This window comes from Trichechus manatus, unplaced genomic scaffold (assembly GCF_000243295.1).
Source record: "Trichechus manatus latirostris isolate Lorelei unplaced genomic scaffold, TriManLat1.0 scaffold00015, whole genome shotgun sequence".
Lineage (NCBI taxonomy): Eukaryota > Metazoa > Chordata > Mammalia > Sirenia > Trichechidae > Trichechus > Trichechus manatus.
Window position 1 is genome coordinate 20,219,708 of NW_004443951.1, and position 23,473 is coordinate 20,243,180.

The 23,473-nt window shown below is 48.6% G+C and overlaps 1 protein-coding gene across 1 annotated transcript in view; it reads left to right on the plus strand.

The window, feature by feature from the left end:
• GRIK3 (glutamate ionotropic receptor kainate type subunit 3) overlaps window positions 1-23,473 on the plus strand; it is a 267,280-nt gene that overhangs the window by 68,100 nt on the left and 175,707 nt on the right. The gene's annotated exons all lie outside the window — the stretch shown is intronic.

A 23,473-nucleotide genomic window follows, 5' to 3' on the forward strand; every position in this document is an offset into this window, starting at 1 on the left:
TTGGAGTCCATGGTTTGGTCCTGCTGGTTCTGCCACAATAGAGTCAGACTCTTTCAAAAGAAGCTTTTCTAGCAAATGGAAAAGAAACAAGAAGCCCAGACATGCGGGAACACGTGAGGTTTTGGAGTGTTATGGTCAGGTTTGTTGAGTCGCAATGAAAAAAAGCCCACTCAAGGCTTACTCTCAAGATGCATGTGGATTGGAACTATAATTGGAAAGCCTTCCAGAATCAAGGGGGCTCTGGGAAACAACCTCTCTCTCTGGCTTTCAGGGACAATGTGCTTTCTCTCTCGAAACCTCTCTGTGCATCAGCCTTGTTCACTCCCTCCCTCACCCTCCTCTGAGATTCCCAGCTCCGCGCCTCCATCACTTGGGCTCCTCGTGGCCCTTCATGCCCTGTCTGGCCTGACTACACCTTGTGATCTTTCAGCTGCAGCTCCTGCTGCAGACCAGCAAATCTCTTCTACTTCTTAGTTCAGATTCCCAACAGAAGAAATCTGATTGGATCAACTCTTCTTTACAAACCAGGTTATACATTGTTTGTCTTGCCCCTAGTCCAGTCAGCTGAGTCCAACGAGGATGTGACACAAAACATGGCCACCAAGGCCACAAGAGCTGTGAACAGGGTGGTTCCCCTTGGAAAGGATGCAGATAGAGCAGGCACATAACCAGCTTATTCCAAACCTAGAGTATTTCTGCACCACAGCTCCTAGCCCCAGGCCTGCCAGATCGGACTGCTTAGTTGGTTGTGCTTGGAGATCAACACTAGGCCTTTGACCTGGGGTGGACCAGAACTGGACTCCAATCCCCAGCCATAGATAAGACTTAACTCTGGCCTGTTGGTCCACAAGCCCATGCCATTGCTCCCAGCAAGGAAGTGCAAATGGTTCTTTGCAAGCCAACCACACAGACAGTACACATCTTTTAGTGAGGGCCAGTGAGTCTGGAGTCCTCTTCCATCTCAGCGGTTGGCCCATTAGACTGGGGCTGCCTACCACACTTAGAAGGGCAATCCAGTTTATAGAAGTCACCATGACCAGTAGCAACATATATGACTCTGCCCAGCAGGATGCACTGCTCCAGCATCATGAGATAGCACCTGAGCTTGGAGAGTGGCAGCCTCTTTTGATCTTCGAATGTGTATAGGCCAGACATCTCCAGTGGTAGATTGACATTTGGCAAAATGGCTGCAATTCTTCCCTTCTTCTTTATCTGTGATCTATGCAGTGTGACTTTGCAGCATCTCCCATCAAGAAGTAGAGTCTGTTTCTCCACTTCTCAAATCTGGCTGGCCTGTGACTTAATTTGACCTATAGAGTGTGGCATAAGGGACATTGTGCCAGTTCCAAGTCTAGAACTCAAGACCCCTTGCATGTTTTCACTCTTTCTCTCTAGGAGTCCTGTTACTGCTATATGAACAAGCCTCGAATGCCTGCTGGAAGATGAGAGACAAGTGACCAGGTCACCTCTATTCCTCCAGTTGACAGCTAGCCAACTAACTGCTGGGCAGGCAAATGAGGCTATCCTAGACGAGCTAGCCCCCACAGACCATGGCCACATGAGTGAACCTAGCTGAAGTTTGCCTAGCCTTGCCCAGATCTGCAGGACCACCTAGTTGATCCATAGACCCCTGAGCAATGTAAATGCTGTTGCTTTAAGCTGCTGAGCTATGGGATAGTTTGTTATGCAGCAGTAGCTAACTGTTACACCTCCTTGTTGGGAGACCTCCCAGGATATGTGATATTTGCTTTCTAGCACCAGTCCGTGAGTCTGGGGAAGTCCACTCCTTGAAGGCAGGACTCACAATGTGATGGGACTCAAGTTGCAGTGATGACTCTGTATATTGATAGATGCCTCGTAATCTGGGTGGGGGTGTGTGCCAGGCAGCTGCACTTCCTGCCACTTACAGAGAATCTGCTGTAATGCATTGTGATGCATTAGCATAATAATTGCTAAGCATTCGCAAATGAATAGCTCACTGACTGATGGATTTTGTACAGAATCTGTGAAGGTTACATCGAGGGTGAAAACATTTCACTGTGTCAATGAACATACTTAATTTTTCTGGAAGTGCTATTTAAATTGTGTCGTGCTATGACATTAGCATAACAAAGACATAATGTGTTCGTTTATGCTGTAGTAGGGAACGCTGCAGTAATCAGCGGACATGGCGGGGGTGGAGAGGGGCCTGAGAGCTTCCAAGAGCAGCCCCACTGGGTCCCAGTGGCCATGCAGGGGGGCCCCACCCCCACAGGTCCCGCCCCTGAACTTGGCTCCAGATGGGGCGCTGGGGGCTCTGGGAGTGGGTGGACTCTGTTTATTGGCTTGTTTCCTTGTCACTGATTCTCTCTTCTCGCGGCTCTGGCCACTGAGTCCTGCTAATGGATGGGTGGATCTTGGCTGTCAGAAGAGAAATCCTCAGGAGAATTAGGAAGCCTTCAAATCTGGCAGGATTCACCGGCCCCCTTCAGTAAGGCAGAGCAGCCTGCGCAGAATCAACCAGCTGGTCCCAGGAAGCTGTGCTTTGGGCTCTCTGCCTCTCTAGCCCCCTCCCCTAAAAAGGCCTTCAGGGCTGTCATAGGAAGGGACATGCAGAGGCTGGAGATGGCCCTATTACCTTAATTTTCTACATTTTCTGTATCTGGCTTTTCAAGGGGTAAGTGTTTGAGGAAGAGAGAGCTTGTTAATTGAACATCTACTGGCTGCCAGGAACTGAGCTAAGTCTTTACATAGGCTAGTGCCCAAGACGCTGGTGGTGCTGATTAGAGTTTCCTGGCCCGTCACTGGGTTAAGCAAAGTGAAACATGTTTCTTTCATGCAGAACTTCTCAGACGCTTTAATATAATAAAGAATATTATGCATCACCAATAAGGGTCTCAAACCTGGATAGTGGATGAGCTCTCTGGTGGATCCCTTCTTCTTCTCCTGCCAGTTAAACCTGGCTTAGACAAGGTGGACATGATTTCATTTGTTACTTTATAAAGACATAATGAGTAAGGACTATTAATCCCATTTCAGAGCTAAGCAAATGGAGGCTTCAAGGGAGGTAATTTGCACAGAGCTGGTAATTGACCCAGGTGAGACTGGAATCCATATCTACCTGATTCCAACACTAGAGGGGTTATAAGGACTAGCTTCCCTTGGGGAAAGGAGGGAGATGACAGCCAAACTTTGGCTCTCCCAGGGAGATGCAAATTGAGGACTTCCTCTAATTGCTGCTGGTCATGCCCACTCATATTCTTAAGACCCAATTGTCTGAGGGAGCCTAGTCTGTTGCACATGGTGGGTTGGACTCCTGAGTGACTTTGTCTTGTGGCCAGAGACCCTCTGTCAGAAGAGATGAGGTTAGGAAGTGTGGGTAGCTGACATGGGGTTTGGTTAGCCCACCTTGACCTCTGAAGGGGGGCTCACAGAGGAGGTCACTTCAGTGTCCTGGTGCTTTGGGACTGGACTGGTATGGAGTGCAAGGGGGTGGAAGAGTGTTCAGGCTCAAAGCCCCAGGATGGAGGGATCTCAGAGAGATCCAGGAATCATGGGGAGGAGTGGGATCAGCATCCCATCCTCCCCTTCACCAACATTGTACCTTTGAGATACAGTTGATTTCACACTTTCTGAGTCCCAATCCTCAGACCAGCCCGTTGTGAGGTCTGGATAGTAGCTGAGCTTGCTGGGTGGGCCCCTCTACCCTCTCCTTCCAAGGTTCAAGATTCTCTGGGGTGATGGGCAATCTTAGTGGTCCTCTTGCTGTAATGGATTGAATTATTTTCCCCAAAAAAATATGTGCATCAATTTGGCTAGGTCATGATTCCCAGTATTGTATGATTGTCTACTATTTTGTCATCTGATGTGATTTCCCTGTGTAATGTAAATGCTATTACCAATGTGTAATAAGATGGATTAGCAGCAGTTATACGGATGAGGTCTACAAGATTAGGTAGTGTCCTAAGCCAATCTCTTTTGAGATATAAAAGAGAAAAGCGAGCAGAGAGACATGGGGACCTTGTACCACCAAGAAAGCAGCACTGGGAGCAGAGCACATCCTTTGGACCTGAGGTTCCTGCACTGAGACACTCCCAAAGGGAAGACTGATGACAAGGATGTTCCTCTGGAGCCAACAGAGAGAGAAGGCCTTTCCCTGGAGCTGATGCCCTGAATTTGGACTTGTAGCCTTCTGGACTGTGAGAGAATAAATTTCTCTTTGTTAAAGCCATCCACTTGTGGTATTTCTGTTACAGCAACACTGGATGACTAAGACACTGGCCGGTTGCCTTTTCCTCAGAACCAAGAGCTTCACTCTTTGAAGGATCACAAAGTCCTTTGAGAATCTGATGAAAGTTATGGACCCTGCTCTCATAAAAAAATGCACATTCGTATCATAAGTTTCAATATGAGAGGCCATAGATGTCATGAAGGCTGTCCTGGGTAGCACCTCCTGTCTTGGGGAGAAAGTAGCTGAGACTTGAGACCCTGGAAAAAGGGAAGAGGCAGAACCCTACCCCTGGGCTTATAGACTTCCCCAAATGCCTTAGGTTGGCATTCAATGGCTCATTTCACCTTCCAACTTCCTCTCCAACTACCCTAGCACACATACCCTCCTGTTCCCTACCTACCCCTCCTCTGCTCCCTTCAAGCAGGACAGCTCACTGTCCCTGAAACACACCATAGATCTCCCTACTTGGGATGCTCTCTGACTCTTTCCTGCCAAAACAAATCTTTGCTCATATGTAAAATCTCTTCTGTTCCGGGAGACCTTCCTGCTAACTTCTAATTCAATTCCATTCAATTTAACATTTATGGAGCACTTCCCACATGCTACATCCTGGGATACAGAAAGGAACAGGCAGACAGGGGCTCTGTTCTCACGTGGCCTACAGGCCAGTGGGGAAGCAGACAATGAAATAAGTATTTACAGGTGTAATGAGTGTTATAAAAAGGAGAAAGTGGAGGGAACTCTAGGGGCATGTGGCGGCGGGAATTTAATTTTATTTACAGCATGGTTTCCCAAACTTTGATGGTTTAAATTCCACTGTCACAATTTTTGCCATATCAGTATACCATCTGTACAATTATTGACTTTTCATTGTTTTTTTTAAATAAACTTCAAATGGGCTCGCTGATTTTCTTAGCCTTGTCCTAAGCAATACTATTTGTGAAATCATGAGTCTTAGTGTGCTATTTATATTTTAATACATTCATATATTAAATATGTAATTCAATATATCTAATAAACACACACACATATAAAGGATTTTATTCTGTGATCATCTAAAAGGGTTTCCTCTGAAAGCAGAGCCTAAGAAAAGGACTTGAGGGCATGTAGTTCATTTGGGAGGTGATTCCAGGAGAAAGGAGTGAAAGAGTGGAGAAACTGAGACAGGGAAGGGATAAAAGTCAGTGATCTGGTTATTGCTGTGGGCAGCTGGGCCTCAGTGCCACGGAGATCTTCTGAAGAAACAAGAACACACCTTGGAATTCTTCCACTGGAAGATAGGGAAGTTGGGCATATATTCGCCAATCCCCAACACTCATTGCGTTAGGGTTGCCTCTGGGGGCTTCAACTCCCCCCATACTTCCTGGTTGCTCTCAAGGGGCTGGGTGATCTTCCCAAGATTCAAAAAAAGTAGAGAGACTTCATAGCCTGCATTTGATATGGGCCATGGTCATAGTGCAGGGAACTGTCCACTACAGCTGTGCTGAAATCAGATGAGCCCAGAGGACATGGCAGGCTGCATGCCAAATGTCAGCCACATCACCTGCAAACATTTCTCATACCATCAGTTGACCTCAGTCCATAGTTTGAGAGGGCTGGTTCAAGAGTTCAGAGCCAGGTGCTAAAGGAAGTGATGTCTAAGCTGACACCTGAATAAAAGAGTAGAGCTAGCCAGCAAAGAGTATGGGAAGGGTGTTCTTGGTGGATGGAACAGCTCAAGCAAAGGCATGTTCCCAAACCAGAGAGAAGGCCAGCATTGTTGGAGCAAGGAGAAGGAGTGGTAAGAGATGGCTCTGGAGAGGTGGGCAGGGGACAGGACGTGCAAGGTTTTGTGGACCTCAGTGATGTTGTATGCTATTCTAAGCACTGTGAGGAGCTTGGAAGGATTTAAACAGGGGAGAGGTATGTGTGATGTGATCTTCCTAGTGCTTTACCTTTCTTCTGTCCTTCCTGGGACAGAGACAAGACTGTTAGGGGTCACTAATAATACCTGCCACCATCCTTTTGTCATACTATGGTGGCTTGTGTATTTCTATGATGCTGAAAGCTATGCCACCAGTACTTCAAAAACCAGCAAGGTCACCTATGGTGGACAAGTTTAAGCAGAGCTTCCAGACTAAGACAGACTAGAAGGAAAGGCCTGGTGATCTACTTCTGAAAACTAGCCAAGGAAAGCTCTATGGATCACAACAGAATATTGTCTGATATATATTGTTCGATGAGCCCTGCAGGTTGGAAGGCACTCAAAATACGTGGTGGCTGCAACAATGAACTCGAGTATACTAATGATCGTGAATATGGTACAGTACTGGGCAGCATTTTGTTCTGTTGTACATGGGGTCACCATGAGTCAGAGCCAACTTGACAGCAATTAACAACAACAACAATAGTACCTGACTGTCTTCCCAGGGGACTACAGTGAGAACCCCTTAGGTATCTGCACTCCCAGGGCCCAGTGGGCACCTGGTACATGCTCAGAGTTGATGCTGATGGTAGTGGAGACCTTGGGCCTGGGGTCACCTGGAAGGCTGGACCAACATATGGTTCCCTCAATGTCAGCAAATCCTTCCCTGGACACACACATTCAATCCCATCTTTTTGCCTCTAGTGTAGAATAGAGGGAAGAATCACTTGGATCTGGGTAACTCCAGCTCTGCCACCAGCTAGCTGATGACCTTGGGCAAGTAACTTTTCTTCTCTAAGCTTCAGTTTGCTTGTCTGCCAGATAGGAGTGATAATACCTATCTGGCATGGTTTTTTAGACATACTCCATGAGAAATCTTTATCAAGGGCATGCAAAGTGTGGAACCACAGTAAGTGCTCAGGACACGGGGGCTTCCTTTCCTGGCACCCTACATTCATCCTGGCTCCCTGAGCATAACCTGGCCCAGCCTTTCTGAGGGGAAGGTCAAATAATAGTGGTGGACAGAACCCTTGGAGGTGCTGAGAGCCCTGATTGGGATAGGGCCCAACTCCCACTTCTAAAGAGCCTGGTCCTACCCTTTGTATTGTCTCTGCAGTATAATTATGGAGCAAGATCATGGTGTATCATTGTATTTCCTCATCCAGGAGCTGGCTCAACTGGGATGGGCCTGCTGCTTTGCTCCTAGGATGCTAGGACCTGTATCTGAAGTCCACAAGGGCTGGGCCATTCTAACAGGATCTCTGTACGCCCAGCCTGGGATGCCTCTTTGCGCCTATGCAGAACGGGGTCCTTGTGGGCTCCGAGGCAGTTCCAGACCCAGCAAAGTTCTGACAGGCATTTACTAGGGCTCCCAGGCCTTGTGGTTTCCCTTTCAGAAATAGTGGCTTCATTAGGATGCTGAGTGCGTGGCAAAGCCCATGCCAAAGATGGATCAGGAACCTCCGCGTGTGGCCTGACTGGGATGATTACTGCCACTAAGTAAATTGCCAGGGCCTCCTCAGCCCTCCCCCCACCCCACCCCACCCCCCATTGCCTGCCTGGTTCTGTGATTCATTGCCGTTCAGAGAAGTTTAATAATTAGCAACAGAGATTTCTAACAACAGATGGTGCCTGGCCCTGGGGAGTGGCTCCGTCGCAGACGCACTTTGCAGAGAGGTAAGCTGGAGATGTTCTCCCGCTCCCTTCAAACGGGTCTTTCCAGGCCTCTGTGGCTTCTCATCCCATTTGCCTAATTCCACTGCAAGGAAGAGCATAAGGAGAGGAGGATGTCAGCTGGGGGGCATGAGGGGGCTGGTGGCTCTGCTGGAGAGGAGATGCCAGGCAGTGGTCTCTTGTTCACTGTTACCCACCTAGAGGTCTTCAAGCACAGAGGGTCAGAGCTGCCAAGGGCCTTGAAAGCCATCTGATAACCTCCTGGGGTTGGAGCAAAACAACCTGCATATGCAAGGAGCCTCCAAGAACCTCTTAAAAGGTTCTGACCTCTAAGCATAAGGATCCCCCATCAAATCCAACCCTCCTGAAAGCTGAGAAACTTGCTCATCTCCCATCCCACCCCATGGTACAGAGAGAAAACTTAGATGCTGGACTCTTTTGATAGTAGAAGCCTAATTCAAAGTATCTTAAGTAAAAGGGAAATTGGCAGACTCAGAATTGGGAAGTCTGAAGTTAGACTGGCTTCAGACACGGCTGGACCCAGGGATCAAGCCGTGCTATCCCTTGACCTTCTGTGAGTCCTAGATGTGGCCTCATTCTTATCTATGGTGTAGAGTTCCTTCCATCTGTGTGGGAAAGATGGATGTCAGAAGACTGACCATGTACCCTCCTGTAAGCCTGACCTCTGATGCCAAAAACAGTTTTCCCTGCTAACTCAATCATAAAACCCTCCAGATTGGCCTGGCTTGGTCATGTGCCCATCCTGGAGTCTGTCTCTGTGGTAAGGAGGATGATTATGTTGATTTGCAAGCTCAGGACACTTGCCCATCCTTATGACTGGGGGAAGGAGCATCATGATTGACAGTCCCACCAGAACCACATGGAGTAGGGGATTTTCCAAAGGAAGGGCTGCAGAAGAGCCAGACCAAGAATGCCCCTGGAGGTCTAGAAAGAAGTGCCTGGCCAAGGTCATGGAGCAGCAGAGCTGGGATTAGGCAAATTATGCTTGCTTGGATAGTTGCCTCTCATGGCATGACATGAAAAAACAATTGAAAAACCAATACCAAGAGGAATATAAGAGACATTGCAGGACATTCTTCTGAACCAAGACTTGATTCATTTCTCCGTGAGCGTGGCAGACCCGTTACAAAGATCTGAGAAGAACCAGTGATCACTATGAGTTGGAGCGATCTGGGGCGTGGGTCCTAGAGGAGAAGTGTTATTAATCATGTCTTCACAGATAAGCAGGGTTTGGGTAGCGGTGATAGGTAGGTGGGGAGTTCCATGCAGAGCAAACAGCATGGAGGTAGGAAAGGCATGATGGTAGGAATTCACTCATCTGTCCATCCATTCATCTACCCATTCATACACCCATTCGTCCTTTTATTTATTCTACAAAATTTTTATTGAGTACAATTTAGGTGCCAAGAGTTGTGCTTACAATGGTCATCAAAAAAGGATAGCATGTGAGTTGAATAGTAAGTAGAATGATCCAGCTAGATTAAAGAGTTTTGTAGTGAGAGAAAAGGCTAGAAACGTAGTTTGGGTCAGTGTGTGGGGGCTTCAGATACCAGACTCAGGTCTTTGAGGATTTTCCTGAGGGCAGCCAGGCCTAACATGGTGAGGTGACCCCACTCACTACCCCTGGAAGCCATGGGAACAACTTCCTTGGTCCATTTAGAGGTTTCAGGAACAGAGACCCTCTACTGCTCCAATCACACTGAATGGGCTTTTCCTAACTCGTGGAAACTGTGAAGCTAATTGATAATATTTTCTCAATCATCCCAACCTCTACACATTTTTCTTAAACCTTTGGCACCTGCTAACACTAGTCCCCAGGAAGTAGTAGCAGATGACATGACCATTGACTGTTCAGTTGTCAGATACCACATCTGACATCAAGCATCTTTGCCCAGCCTGTATGAATTGACTCAATGGCAGTGGGTTTTTGTCAGACTCACCCTTCACACAGCCATCAGTGAGAAGGCTTGTGTTATATATTTCCCCCTGCCAAAATGGGATTTCTTCACAGTACTTCCTAGCGTTATTTTTCATATGATCATAATTTCTGTTAGCTGATGTCCTAGTTTGCTAGGGCTGCCACAACAAAATACCACAAGTGGGTGGCTTTAATGAACAGAAATTCATTGTCTCACAGTTTTGGAGGTGTCTCCTTCTTTGTCTCTTTCAGTGTCTAGTAGCAGCCAGCAATTCTTGCCATTCCTGGGCTTGTAGCTGCATCTGCCTCCATCATCACATGGTGTCTCTCTTCCCTCCGTATGTATCTGTCTGTCTGTGTCTGTATTCCCTTTTATAAGACACTACCCAGAAGGGATTAGTTTTAGGACCCACCCTCTTCTGGCATGACCCCATTAACATAACAAAAGGAAAACACTATTTCCAAACAGAATCACATCCACAGGTACAGGGTTTAGGACTGCAACATATATTTTTGGGGGACACAATTTCAATAGCAGTTGAATTGTTCTTAGTTCATACATTAGAGTTCTATACATCACATTTCGTAGTGTTCAGTGGTGAGCTCTGTGATTTCGGAGTGTGCCATACCTCAGGTGGGTTTGAGAAGACCTGTGGTACGGCCTGAAGCCAGGGGCCAAGACTTCATTGAGCACTATGAGCTCAGTGTATCTGCTGGTCAAATTCCTACTTATCCTTCTAGTGCCTAGCTTGTGTCCTCTCTACTATGAAGCCCTTCCCACCCTAGTCTCGTAGGGTACCTCAAACGTAGGTCTACTCTAGTACTTATTTCATTATTAGGGTTTTCATTTCTGCATCTCCAAGGCCTACCATCACTTGGCACGTGGTTGCTGCCAACACATGTTGAGTGAATGAATGAATTTATCTGTGAATTTTTAGGGGAGGCTGTATTAGTCTCCTATGGATGATGTAACAAAATACCACAAAGTGAGTGACTGTGAACAATGTAAATTTCTTGTCTCACAGTTCTGAAGGCTAGTACTCTGAACTCAGGGTGTCCACAGGACCTTGTTCTCTCCAAAGCCTCTAGAGGAAGATCCTTCCTTGTCTCTCCCAGCTTCTGTCACCCCAAACATTTCTTGGTGTTCCTTGGCTTATAGGTGCATCTTCACATGGCTGTTATCTTAGTCATCTAGTGCTCCTATAACAGAAATACCACAAGTGGATGGCTTTAACAAAGAGAAACTTATTCTCTCACAGTCTAGTAGGCTACAAGTCCAAACTGAAGGCATCAGCTCCAGGGGAAGGCTTTCTCTGTTGATTCTGGAGAAAGGTCCTTGTGATGCATCAGTCTTCCCTTGGTCTGGGAGCATCTCAGCTCAGGAACCTCAGGTCCAAAGGATGCGCTCTGCTCCCGGCACTACTTTCTTGGTGGTACGAGGTCCCTGTGTCTCTCTGCTTGCCTCTCTCTTTTATATCTCAAAAGAGGGTGGCTTAAGACAGTATGTAATCTTGTAGACCTCATCAAAATAACTGCTGCTAATCCATCTTATTACATCATAGTGGTAGAGTTTACAACACATAGAGAAATCACATCAGATGATAAAACGGTAGACAATCATACAATACTTGGAATCATGACCTAGCCAAGTTGACAGATGTTTTTAGGGGGCACAATTCAATCCATCACAACTGTCACAACTGTCTTTCCCCCTGTGTGTCACCCTGTGTCTCTTCTCCTCTTTTATAAGGAGCTACTCAGATAGGATTAGGACTCACTTTACTCCTGTATGACCTTGTGTTAACTACTATCTTCAAAGACCTTATTTCCAAACAAGGTCATAGACACAGGTTCCAGGGGTTAGGACTTCAGCATATCTTTTGGGGGGACACAATTCAATCCATAACTGGGAGGGGGTAAATTGTTGAGATCAACATTCTGTTCCCATGTGGCAGACTTGAACACTGGTCCCACTCTCCTTGTTAACTCCTGCCACTGGTCTCATGGGGGACATATGGAGTGAGAATAACTAGATACAGGCCCCTCTGCTGTGTCTAGGGACAGGGGTGACTTCCCTGAGTTGTATGAGTCCATTCTTCCTCCTTCTCCCTGGCTGTGTCCTGACTGGCCCCTGCCATTTTCAGAGAGCAGCTCAACCCCTAAGGGGGCTCTGGCAAGGAGACCTTCAGGGCTGATTGAGGGGAGGAGCTGGAGGATGCTTGCTTGGCTTTCTGGAAAGGTTGTTTTGTCTTTGGAACCAGAGTAAGTTAGGGGAAGAGAGTGTGGCATTTGCAGTCAATTCTATTAATCTGCCCTCCCTGCAAGGAACAGAGAGAGCAGAGAGGGCTGGCTCCACAGTGGGCACTCTGATGAGGCCACTTAATTAGTTTGCTTCCCTTGGGAGAGAGTTGGAAATGTTCTCTGCCTTGGTTTTGTCTCCTGAATGAGTCATTCTGTTAGCTCAGATTGTCGACTGTCAAACAGCAGTTGAGAGTGCATCCTGGGTGGGGGTGTTGGTGCTGTCCCTATAGGCACATCTGTTCCTGAGACACCCATTGCTCAGGAAATGGGTGCCATGTTGCTACCCAATTGCCAGCCTGAATGTCTTGGCAAGGGCACCATGAGGGCCTGACTTGGCCCCACAAGAGCTGTGGGCAGGGGATGGGAAGTGGGGAGGGACTTCCAGGCTGAGAGGAGGACGAAGTTACTGTGGCCATATCCCATTGCTGGTGGAAATGGTTGGATGTTTGCGTGAATATGAGAGTGGTGGGAGGATCTGCAAGTCAGTGGGCTTTGAAAAGGTGGGTGAAGATATCTTCTGAGCTGGCCAAAGCTTGACTGGAAGCAGCATAAAATATTTCCTGGTCTTGGCGGAGTGTCAATTCCTAGGTGAAGTATACCCAATCAGCCCCCTTAACAAAACTCTCTCCAACCTGCCTTCTGGGAGCTTGTGTCAATCCCAGTGGCCACTAGTTATCCTGACCTTCAGGGCAGTGGTGATGATGGGGTGGGGGGAGCGGCAGAGACAGGAAGAGAGACAGAAAAGGGCAAAAGGAAAGCTAGAAAGAGTGTGAACAGAGGGAGATAAGACAGAGACAAAGGTCATAGTGAGATAGAGAGACAGAGAGAGATATGAGAGAGAACAGGTGTGGAAAAGGGAATAGTACCTTCCATGGTCCATGGTGGAAGTTTCCAGGGATGTTCCTACCTGCAAGAGACATAAAGGTGGGTGTAGCTGGGACAGTGGCAGTCTGCTACCATCACAGGACTCCAGCACCCTGCCACTTCAGCTTCTTGGGGAGACAGAGGGCCTTGTGGAAAGCCTACAAATAGGTGATGCTGACTTTGGGCCTGCATTCCCAGAGGCCTAGGTCTTGGACTTCAGGAGAGGCTCACTGGACAAGTATAAATCATATTATCAACATTATCACTATCATTTACTGAGTGCTTACTGTGGATCTATGATCAAGTATCTCAGTTAATTCTCATAACAAGGATGTGTTTTTGCTATCACTATGCCTATTTTACAGATGAGGAAACTGAGCCTCAGAGAATTTAAGTAAAATGTCTGTAAGTGGCAAAGCCAGGCTTCTAACCCAGACCTATCTAACACTAAAGCCTATCTTCTTGACTCTATGTCCTCCATCTCTCACCATATATTTTCCATGAGCATTGCCTAAGGACCCTGCCCCTTGCCCACCCCACTCTGTGTCTGTCAGACTGCATTTTCTTCTTGGTTTTCCATCCTGCTTCCTTCTTATCTCTTGTCCTGTCACATCCCACCTTCCCAGACAGTAAGCTATGACTGTCTCCTGATGTTGGTTTTTCCAGCTAGCATCACAGATGACCCACGAGTGTCTGCTCCCTCATTTCCAGCAGTGCTGTCATGGGCTCCTGAGTTATACGTTGTGAACTGACCCCTAGGCAGAGGGCAGTCAGGCCCTACTACGTATGGAGGTGGGAGCAGAAAGCCAGGACAGGCCAGAGGAAAGTAGCAGAGTCAGAGAGAAGTACTCCTCAGGGCTTTTTGATGCCCAGTAGAAAGGGCCTAGGCCTGGACACATGGTCCCTGGCCTCTGAGCTCTTGGTGGAGAAAGGAGGACCAGGAACTGGGGAAGAGAACTAAGGACTAGAAAGGCTTTTCTGGGCACCCATAGATCTCTGTCATGGCACTGATCAAGCTGTGTTGTCACTGTCTGGTAGTTTAGAAGGAAGGCCCTGGAGTCAGCTTGCCTGGGTTAAAATTCCAGCTCTTCCTCTTGCTAGCTGTGTGACCAGATGCTAGTATAACCTACTTCATTTGGTTTCTGAGAAGGTTAAATGAGAATCTGTCTATAGGGGGGCTTTGCCCAATATCTGATACTTACAGGAATTTGCCAAATATTAGCAATTACCGTCATCAACTTATTTGCCCTTCTCACATACAAAGAGGACAGGGATTTTCGTACATCTTTTCTGCAGCTGTATCTCCAGAAACAAATATTGTCTGACAAACTGTGGGTGCTTAATAAATATTTGTTGAATGAATGAATGAGAGGCTCACACTGCCTGGATATACCATTCCTTCCTTCCCTGGGTCTAACTTCTGCAGGTCAGAATCTCAATGGAGGTGAGACTGCTCATGATTATGAGGATCCTGGGAAATGACCTGCCATTGAATTCATGAGGGCCAGAGCTACGCAGCTTCTCGAATAAGAGAGAGAGAGAGTGGGCTCATGCGTAGATGATGACCAACCCTTTCCACAAAGATTGGGATCTGTCCTCCCAGTCCTGGCCTTTCAAGCTAGGGATTTCTCTCCACTTTGACTTGATTTCAAGCAGCTAACAGACACATGAGGAAATGCTCACGATCACTAGCCATCAAAGAATTGCAAATCAAAACCACAATGAGATACCATCTCACCCAGACATTACTGGCACGAATCAAAACAAAACAAAACAGACAATAACAAATGTTGGAGATTGGAACTCTTAGGCACTGCTGGTAGGAATGCAAAATGGTACAACCATTTTGGAAAATGATATGGCACTTCCTTAAAAAGCTAGAAATAGAAATACCATATGATCCAGCAATGCTACTCTTAAGAATATATCCTAAAGAAATAAGAGCTGTCACATGAATAGACGTATGCACACCCATGTTCATTAGCAGCATTATTCACAATAGCAAGAAGATGGAAACAACCTAGACGCCCATCAACAGATGAATGGATAAACAAACTATGGTACATACACACAATGGAATACTATGCAACGATAAAGAACAATGATGAATCTGCGAAGCGTCTCACAACATGGATGAATCTGGAGGACATTATGCTGAGTAAAATAAGTCAATCACAAAAGGACAAATATTGTATGAGACCACTACTATAAACACTCACGAAAAGGCTTACACACAAAAAGAAACAATCTTTGATGGTTATGGGGGGAGGTGGGGATGGAAAAACACAAAAAAAGTCAGTAGATAAGTGGTAACTTTGGTAAAGGGTAAGGCAGTACACAATTCTGGGGAAGCCAGCACAGCTTGTCAAAGGCAAGGTCATGGAAGCTCCGTAGACACATCCAAACCCCCTGAGGGACCGAATTACTGGGCTGAGGACTGACCATAGTCTTGGGGAACATCTACCTCAATTGGCATAATGTAGTTTATAAAGACAATATTCTACATTCTACTTTGGTAAGTAGCGTCTCGGGTCTTAAAAGCTTGTGAGCGGCCATCTGAGATACTCCACTGGTCTCACCTCATCTGGAGCAAGGGAGAATAAGGAAAACCAAAGACACAAGGGAAAGATTAGTCCAAAGGGCTAATGGACCACAACTACCACGGCCTCCACCAGACTGAGTCTAGCACAACTAGATGGTGCCTGGCTACCACCATCGACTGCTCTGACAGGGATCACAGTAGAGGGTCCTGGACAGAGGTGGAGAAAAATGTAGAACAAAATTCTAACTTACAAAAAAAGATCAAACTTGCTGGCCTGACAGAGACTGGAGAAACCTCGAGAGTATGACCTCCGGACAACCTTTTAGCTCAGTAATAAAGTCACTCCTGAGGTTCACCATTCAGCCAAAGACTAGGCAGGCCTATAAAATAAAATGAGACTAAATGGGCACACTAGCCCATGGGCAAGGACGAGAAGGCAGGAGGGGACAGGAAAACTGGTAATAGGGAACCCAAGATCAAGAAGGGGAGAGTGTTGACATGTCGTGGGGTTGGCAACCAATGTCACAAAACAATATGTGTACTAATTGTTTAATGAGAAGCTAGTTTGTTCTGTAAACCTTCATCTAAAGTATAATTTAAAAAAGGGTGGGGGGAGACTATGCTCATCCCCATGGTCTAGTTAAGCAGAGCCTTGTTGGGAGCTGTCCTTGGTGCTGACCTCCTAGCCCTACCTCTGTACTCATAAAAGCTCTGGTCCAGACTGACCCAGCCCAAGTTGGCCTATTCTACTGAACCTTCCAAGGCCCCTGCTGATTTGCAAAGTCTTTAGCCTCAGTCCAGCTCAAACCATACCTTGTCTGTCTGATACCTGCCTGGCAGCCAGTCTGGTGCCATCTCCTGCTTGAGACATTGCAAATCCTCCACGAGCTGCCTCAGCTGATGGAAAACCGGGCCTGAGGAAAGGGGGTTAGGGTGACCCTCATGACGAAAGATGAGCTGCACTTTAATGCGCAGCTGGCTGGACCTGCACCCTTGGCTGGAATCCGTCACTGGCCAGCATGCTCTATGGCCTAGAGCACAGTTGCCTCTTGGGACCATGGGCCTTATTTCTCTTACAGAGCAAAACTTGTGTCACAGGTGGGGCTAAGAAGTGCCATCTCAGCATGATGCTTCCCTGGCTAATATAGCACTGTGCAGGCTCATCCCTGGAAGAGCAGATTAATCATTTCCGCCCCGAGTCACCGTCCGCGCCAGATTTATGGTGGCGGGAGCACAGGAGCCCCGACTTTATGGTCTTGTAAATTACGGAACTGCTTGTGCAAGAGGCAGCCTGGGCCATAAATCCTGTGTAATTGCTTGTAAATTGGGAAACAAATAGGATTTTTGCTTAAATTATCCCCTTTGTAATGTTTCTTAGGGAGTTGGGGTTCCACAGAGGACCTTTAACACCCCTGGGACCGAGTCCCATTGGGACTTAATGTATACCATCTCAGAGTCTCTCAGAGCCATATCCCAGCAGGTCTGGAGGCCTTTGGGTTAAATGGAGAAGAGTTGACTGCAGTTGTCATAAATTCCTCCTTTAGTCTGGCTTAATCCACATTCTCCTGAGACGGCTATCATTCTTTCCTCACATTTTGAATTAACCCCAAGGGTCCCATCAGGCCCATCTGGCCTCTGGCTGGGGCCAGTTCTCTCCCAGGCCCTGGGAAACAAGCTCACGTGAGCTCCGGAGAATCCAATTTCATTCCTCCTTTTCCCCCATGCAAAGACAGTGACTCGCTGCACGCTGGTAAGTGTGGCCTCTGTGTTAAGATGCTATTTGCTTGCGTTTTCTCATCTTTTCCCATTTCAATGAAATTACATTTATAATCTTTTTGCCTGCCTTGGTCAACTTTGAAGAGTCATTAAATTTGCTGATAGGCAGGCTGGTAAACTTTAATTGAATCTTGAATCATGAGCTCTTAGAAGTTTCGGCCTGGAGGGGAGCTTGGGGACCATATAATTCAACTCCTCCATGTGACAGATGAGGAAATAGAAGTCTGGGATGGTTAAGTGACTTGCCAGGGGTCATACTCTGAGTTAAGGGCAGATCTCGGAAGAGAATTGAGCCTCCGTTCTCTGGAACTGCATACTTTCCACTCCACGGTGCTGTGCCCCTTAGATTTAGCTGTCACTTTTGCAGCTCTGCTGCATGATAAACCTTAACAGGATCAACACACATTTCTCTTATAATTGGGAGAATTAGAGCATTTAGAAACCCTTTTTAGGAAGCTGAGTCAGCAAACGCACTTGGGGTATGATGATGATGATTGTTACCAGTGCAGGACTTTTGTCAGACCCCTTTGGGTGGGCTTTAGGCACCCCAAGTCCACTTTTCAAAGTGGTGCTTGAGGTTTGAGTTTGATGTTTTGGCTGTGACTGCACTGGTCACATAAGGTGGGGTCACTGGGGGGTGATGGAAAGGACATGAAGAGTCTTGGATTCAGGCTATGCTACTCATTATTTGTGTGGTCTTGGGACAGTCATCTCTCTGACCCTCAGTTTCTTCATCTATCAAATGGTCATCAGGAGCTTTCCCTTGCAGAGTTACTGTGAAGTCTATAAAAGATGAAGCATGAGAAATCATCCAGGCCAGGGCCTGGCATGTGGATAGCCTTCGTCAATGCCAACTGTAGCAGAAGGGCAGCGATATTGGGCTTTTTGTCTTAGTGGTCTGAAATTGTCTGTGAGCGCCGTATGTGTGAGAAGGGGGGAGGGTAACTGTGTGGTAGCCACACCTGGGTTACGTGGAGCCTGTTGTCTTATCTCCTGCCCTCGGAGTCATCAGCCATGCTAGGTAAGATTGTTGTGGCAGTTCCTGTGGGGACCCTCTACAGGAGAGGAATCTGACAAATCCTGGACCCTCAGCTGGTGCTTATCTCTGGACTAGATGAGCATGCTGTCGGGGAAGGACTTCAGCATTGTCCAGAGGGCTGAGGCACAGCAGCCCAGCACACCTGCTCCGTCTGCCCCAGGCCTCGATTGGCTGTGCAAGCAGCTCGATGTCCCCAGATTGGTGTGCACTTCCTCCTGCCCAAGCAGAGCACCTGGCTTCTTGGGACCTACTGTTTCAGTGTGCTTTTGTCCGATGAGTCCTAATGGCCACGATGGTCCAGAGAGCTCCCAGCTGGCCTCTCGTGCTTCCACTTCTCCTTGGGAGGAGGAAGCTTCTGCCTTTAAACACTGTCTCCTACTCTTGCTAGCTAATTCTTTGTCCCTGTGGATGACTGGGGCTCACAGAACTAATCTGAGGCCAGGTCACTGGAGACCAGGTTGGAGGCATTACATGCTTTTGGGAGACCCTTGTCAGGAGCAGCCATCAATGCAGAGGTGCCCCTGGGGATGGCACCAAACTGGAGAACATTAAGGAGGGTGAGGGAGCTGTCTCCCTGCAGAATGTTTCCTGAAGGACTCTGGGTCTTCTTGAGTGGAATCCCACAGAGAGGCCAGCACCATCTCACTCTTCTTTATAGATCACAAGGAATAGAAATTAAAGGCATGGGTTCAAATCTAAGCTCCACTGCTTGCCAGCTGTGCAGCTCTGGGCCAGCTCCCAAACCTCTCTGAGCTGCAGATGCTCAAAGTGGGTAAATGATGGTGCACAGCTTGTACAGTTGCAGTGAGATGTCAGTGAGATAATGCGTAGAAAGAGCTTAGCACAGTGCCTGCCACCCAGAAGCCATTCCACAACATTGTAGTGATGAATGTAGCTCCCAAGCCTCCTTCCAGGCACACAGGACACCATCCGGAAATGTGACAGGTGTGACTTTGGTGTCCCGAGTGTCCTGGTCTCAGGAGGCTGAGCAGGTCGGGGGGCGGGGATACTCGGAGAGAGATTCTCCACATCCCATCTCCACAACACACACCTCCCACACACACAGAAAAAGACAAAAGAGCACAAGACACAAGAGAGAAAAACCCCACACCCAGAGAGAGGAAAACACTGCTTTAGCTCCAGCGGACAGGCAGATGGATGCGAGGACACTGGGCACGTGGCCGACCTCTCACCGCCAGGCCTCCTGCCTGGGGCCCTGAGCCCAGGGCTGAGTTGGCCTCGCTAGACACTCCCCCCTCACTGACACTCTCTGGTTCCATCTCCCTCTATCCTTTCTGTCCTTGCTATTGTCCCTCCCACCTCCACCCACCCCAGACAGGTTTTGTTTATTTATCTGTCTTTTTCTATTTATCTGTCTCTCTCTTTTTCTCCTTCCTTCCTTTTTCATGCTTTTGTACTGGACTTTCTCCATCTGCTGCTGCCCCTCTCTCTGCCTCTCCGTCCCTCTCTCTCTCTGACCTTCCATCCAGTTCCGTCTCTTTCTTGACCTGTGTCTCTGTTCTGTCTCTCTGTCTCTGTGTGTCTCTCTTGCTGTATGACTTTCTTGCTCACTCTTTCTTTCTCTGCCTCTGTCTATTTCTCTGTGTCTCTGATCTATTTGTATTTCTTTCTCCCCTCCTCCCTCCATCTCTCTCTTCACTAATTCCCTCTCCAGCCGTTCTTGCTCCTTCAGGGTTAATCAGCTTCCACTACCGATGTGCCCAGCCAATGGCTCAGGGCTCTCCAGGCCTTCTTCTGGACCAGCCTGGGTTGCTTGGCCCTCTTTCCCAACCCCTGCCCTTTTTCCCCAGAAGCCAGCAGCTGGAAGCATCACTTGAGTTCTTTCCTGAAAAGTGGGGTTGGGACTAGGACTGGCCTCCTGGGGCATGTACCTGGGGGTGACCTTCTACCTTTTGGGGGTGAAAGAAGGGTGAGAGGGAGCAGCAGAGGCCTGAGTCCAGGACCCTCTGTCTGCGGCCCATTTCCTGAGAATAGACTGGGTGCAGAGCTTCCATGTACTGAGGATTTATTAAGCCTGCTGTGTGCCCAGGACTGTGGGAGATGTAAGAGAAATGAGAGAGTGCCTGCACGCAATGATCTTCTCGTCTAGTTGTGGAGAAGAAGCTAATACCTGTGAACCTGTTCAGAGGCAGGTACCAGGTGGTCAGGGAAAAATGCCCATTCATCATGCACATCTGAAACTGTCAAGGCCAGGGTCAATACTCCCACCCACCCCTGGCCAGCTCCTGCTCATCACTCAAGTCCTTCCTTGGGTCTCCTTTGCTTTAGGAACCCTTCCATGTCTGCCCCCAACAAGCCTGCATCAGACGCCCTCCACCTGCATTCCCAGAGCACCAGTCCTCTTGCTCTCAGGCTAGTTATCACAGTGTGCTAAGATTACCTGGTTGTTTTCTCTGTCCCTCACCTGACTGTGAGCCACCCAGGAGCAAGGAGAGTTGGTTCTCCTGTTGACTGCTGAATCCCCCGTGCCTAGCACAGCGCCTGGCACAGAGGTGGGGACACAAAATCTGGACTTTTTAGAAATGAGATTGGGGAATAAGGAGCTGTGATGTGTGTTAAGCAGGGCAACCTTCATGCAAGGATCTTTGCATCCTTCGGCAAAGTTATTTTGTCCAGTGCATCCCAGCTCTGCCATTATGAGGCATTAGCTGGCAGGACCTTGGAGATCACTTTAGCCAAGCCTCCCGTTTCACAAATGGGGCCCCTGAAGCCCACGCCGAGCCTGGTCTGCAGAGGGAGTGTTAGAGGGAAGGAGGCTCTCCTCTGGGCTCTGCAGGGGGCCATGTGGGGGTCCCAGCTCACTCTTTGGGGCTGCTGCCTCCTGGAAGATGCCACCTCTTTCGGTGCTTGCTGCTGTGTTTCTGCCCCTGGCTGTCCCTCTCTCTGCCACTGTCCTCGTCCTTTCTCTTCGGTTTTTTTTTTTTTCCTCTGATGGGATAATTATGCTAATCAGCCTGTCAGAACAAAGATAATTTGTGGTGGGCTATTTCAGACTTTGGAATTCAGGCCGAGGTCCCTTTTGTGCTTGCCTCTGTATGCCCCTTAACCTCCAGCCCAGGCTGCAGCCACGCAGGTTTGTTGAGGGGGGGCAGGTGGCCCATGGGGGCAGGTGGAAGATGGGGATGTGTGTACACAGGTGTGCATGTGTGTGCACTTGCACACACATTGAACATGACTTACCTCTACGCAGAGTGCATGGTGCAGCAGTGTCTGCAGAAGCCAGCAGACATGAAGGGGATGACCAGAGGGCCGCCAACCCTGGGACATGAGGGCTGAGGCCAGGTCATCTCCGAGTGACTGGCTTCAGCTCTAGGGTGACCACTGACCCAAAGCTGTGATGTTGTGACGTGTGCATTGTGATTCCTGGTATGGACAAAATCATCCATCCCCCTTGGCTCTCTGCACTCTGACCCCCTCCCCACCACTCCCCTGGGCTAGAAGGAGCTAGAGCTGGGTGCAGTTGACCATCACTGGGTAGGGGGCGAGGGAGGCTCGTGCGCCAGGCAGCAGGGCTGGACAAGCAAGGGTGAAGAGTGTCACCCCAAGGAGCCAGTATGGGATGTGGGAGTCAGCAGTGGGAGTGCTGGAGGTGCTGATGGGGAGGGCATAGGGGCCAGACATGGGCCCTGTGCCCCCCTGCTTGCTCTCTGCTTCTCAGAGATTCTGCAGTGGCCACAGTAATGCGGGCTCAGCCCAGGGGTGGACCCAGTGCCCCAAGGCCTCTGCTCAGCCAGCCCAGGCCCTTCCACAGCTCCCTCTCATCCTCAGTGTCTCTGCCTTCTCCAGGGCTCCCGGTCCCCTCACCTGCCTTTCACCTCACTCACTCGCTAGTGTTTACTGAGCATCTCCAGGAGCCAAGCACTGTGTTGAGCACTGGAGTTGCAGGTGTGGCCCCTGGCCTCATGGAGCATACAGATGCAGGGGAACCTCTCAGAATCCCCCCCACCAAAGTTCCCTGCGGTGTGACCCTTTCCTTCTGTCCCTACTTAGAAGAGCACAGGCCCCCAAGCAGTCAAATGAGGGCTCAGAGCCCGACCCTGCCCTATTCTGGGGCCAGTTGTAGAGTCCGTTTCTCCACCTGTGACCTGGGCATCGTGCTGGCCGCCTCCCACGGCCATAAATGAGGTGGTGGAAGTGATGGTGTCTGGCCCCGAGCCTGGCACACTGTGGTGCCCTCCTCCCTCTGCCCTCCTATCCCTGCCACCAACCAACCTCGCCCACCACCCACTTCTCCCAGGAGCAGAAGGCCCTGCGCTGCCCAGGCACTTGTAAAAGACCCACCCAGCTGTCCACTTACAGCCAGCCTCCCCTGCGGCAGATGTCCCTTCCCTCATGCCCCACTTCTGAGTCTAGCATACATACAGCACCCACGTCCCATCCAGTCCCCAAGCTGTGCGGGTCTGTCTGGATGGGATGCTGTCCCTACCTCAGTCTGCAGGTACCTCCTACTAGGCATTCAAGGCCAGCCTGAGGGCCTCCTGCTGTGCTCTCTTCCTGTAGCCCCGTAGTTGTGGGGCCTCACCCACGGCCATGCGGATCCAAGGGTGCTGTCCACTCAGGGAACGGTCTCTTTCCACTGCACAGGGAGCTTTCTGAGGGCAGGGCCTGGGAGAAAGCTGATGGGTTGAATGAAAGCATGATTCAGTGAATGAATGATGAATGCATGTTATCTCTAAGAGAGAGGACCTAATGCTTTTTTTTAAAAAAAAAAAAAAAACTTTTTATTTCAGAAGATTTCAAAACATGTGAAGGGACGCAGTGAGTTTCTGTTTCTGGTAATGGGAAATTTGGCCACAGTTGTGGGTGGTGACTGTGCAACATGATTAGTGTAACTGATGTTACAAAATTGTACACCTGAAAAAGGTTGAATTGACACATGCGTTATACATACGTATTTTCAACAATAAAGAAATACACGAATGGAGAGAGAATAGAACAACAAGCTCCCACGTGCCCGTGTCAGCAGGCACCAGCTCATGGCTAGTCTTGTTCTGTCTCTTCCCCGCCCACTTCCACCATTACCGTCACAGACATCATCTCCCTTCTTCCGTAAATGCTTCAGCACATAGCTCTGAATAAGAGGAACTCTGGCCTGAGCTTTTGCTCTGTGTCCCCTGGTCTCCCTCACGTCCCTGTGTCCCTCCCAAGGAGGCTGGGGCTCAGGGTCAGACTCTCAGGAATCTTTCAAAGCCTCGCAGGGATTC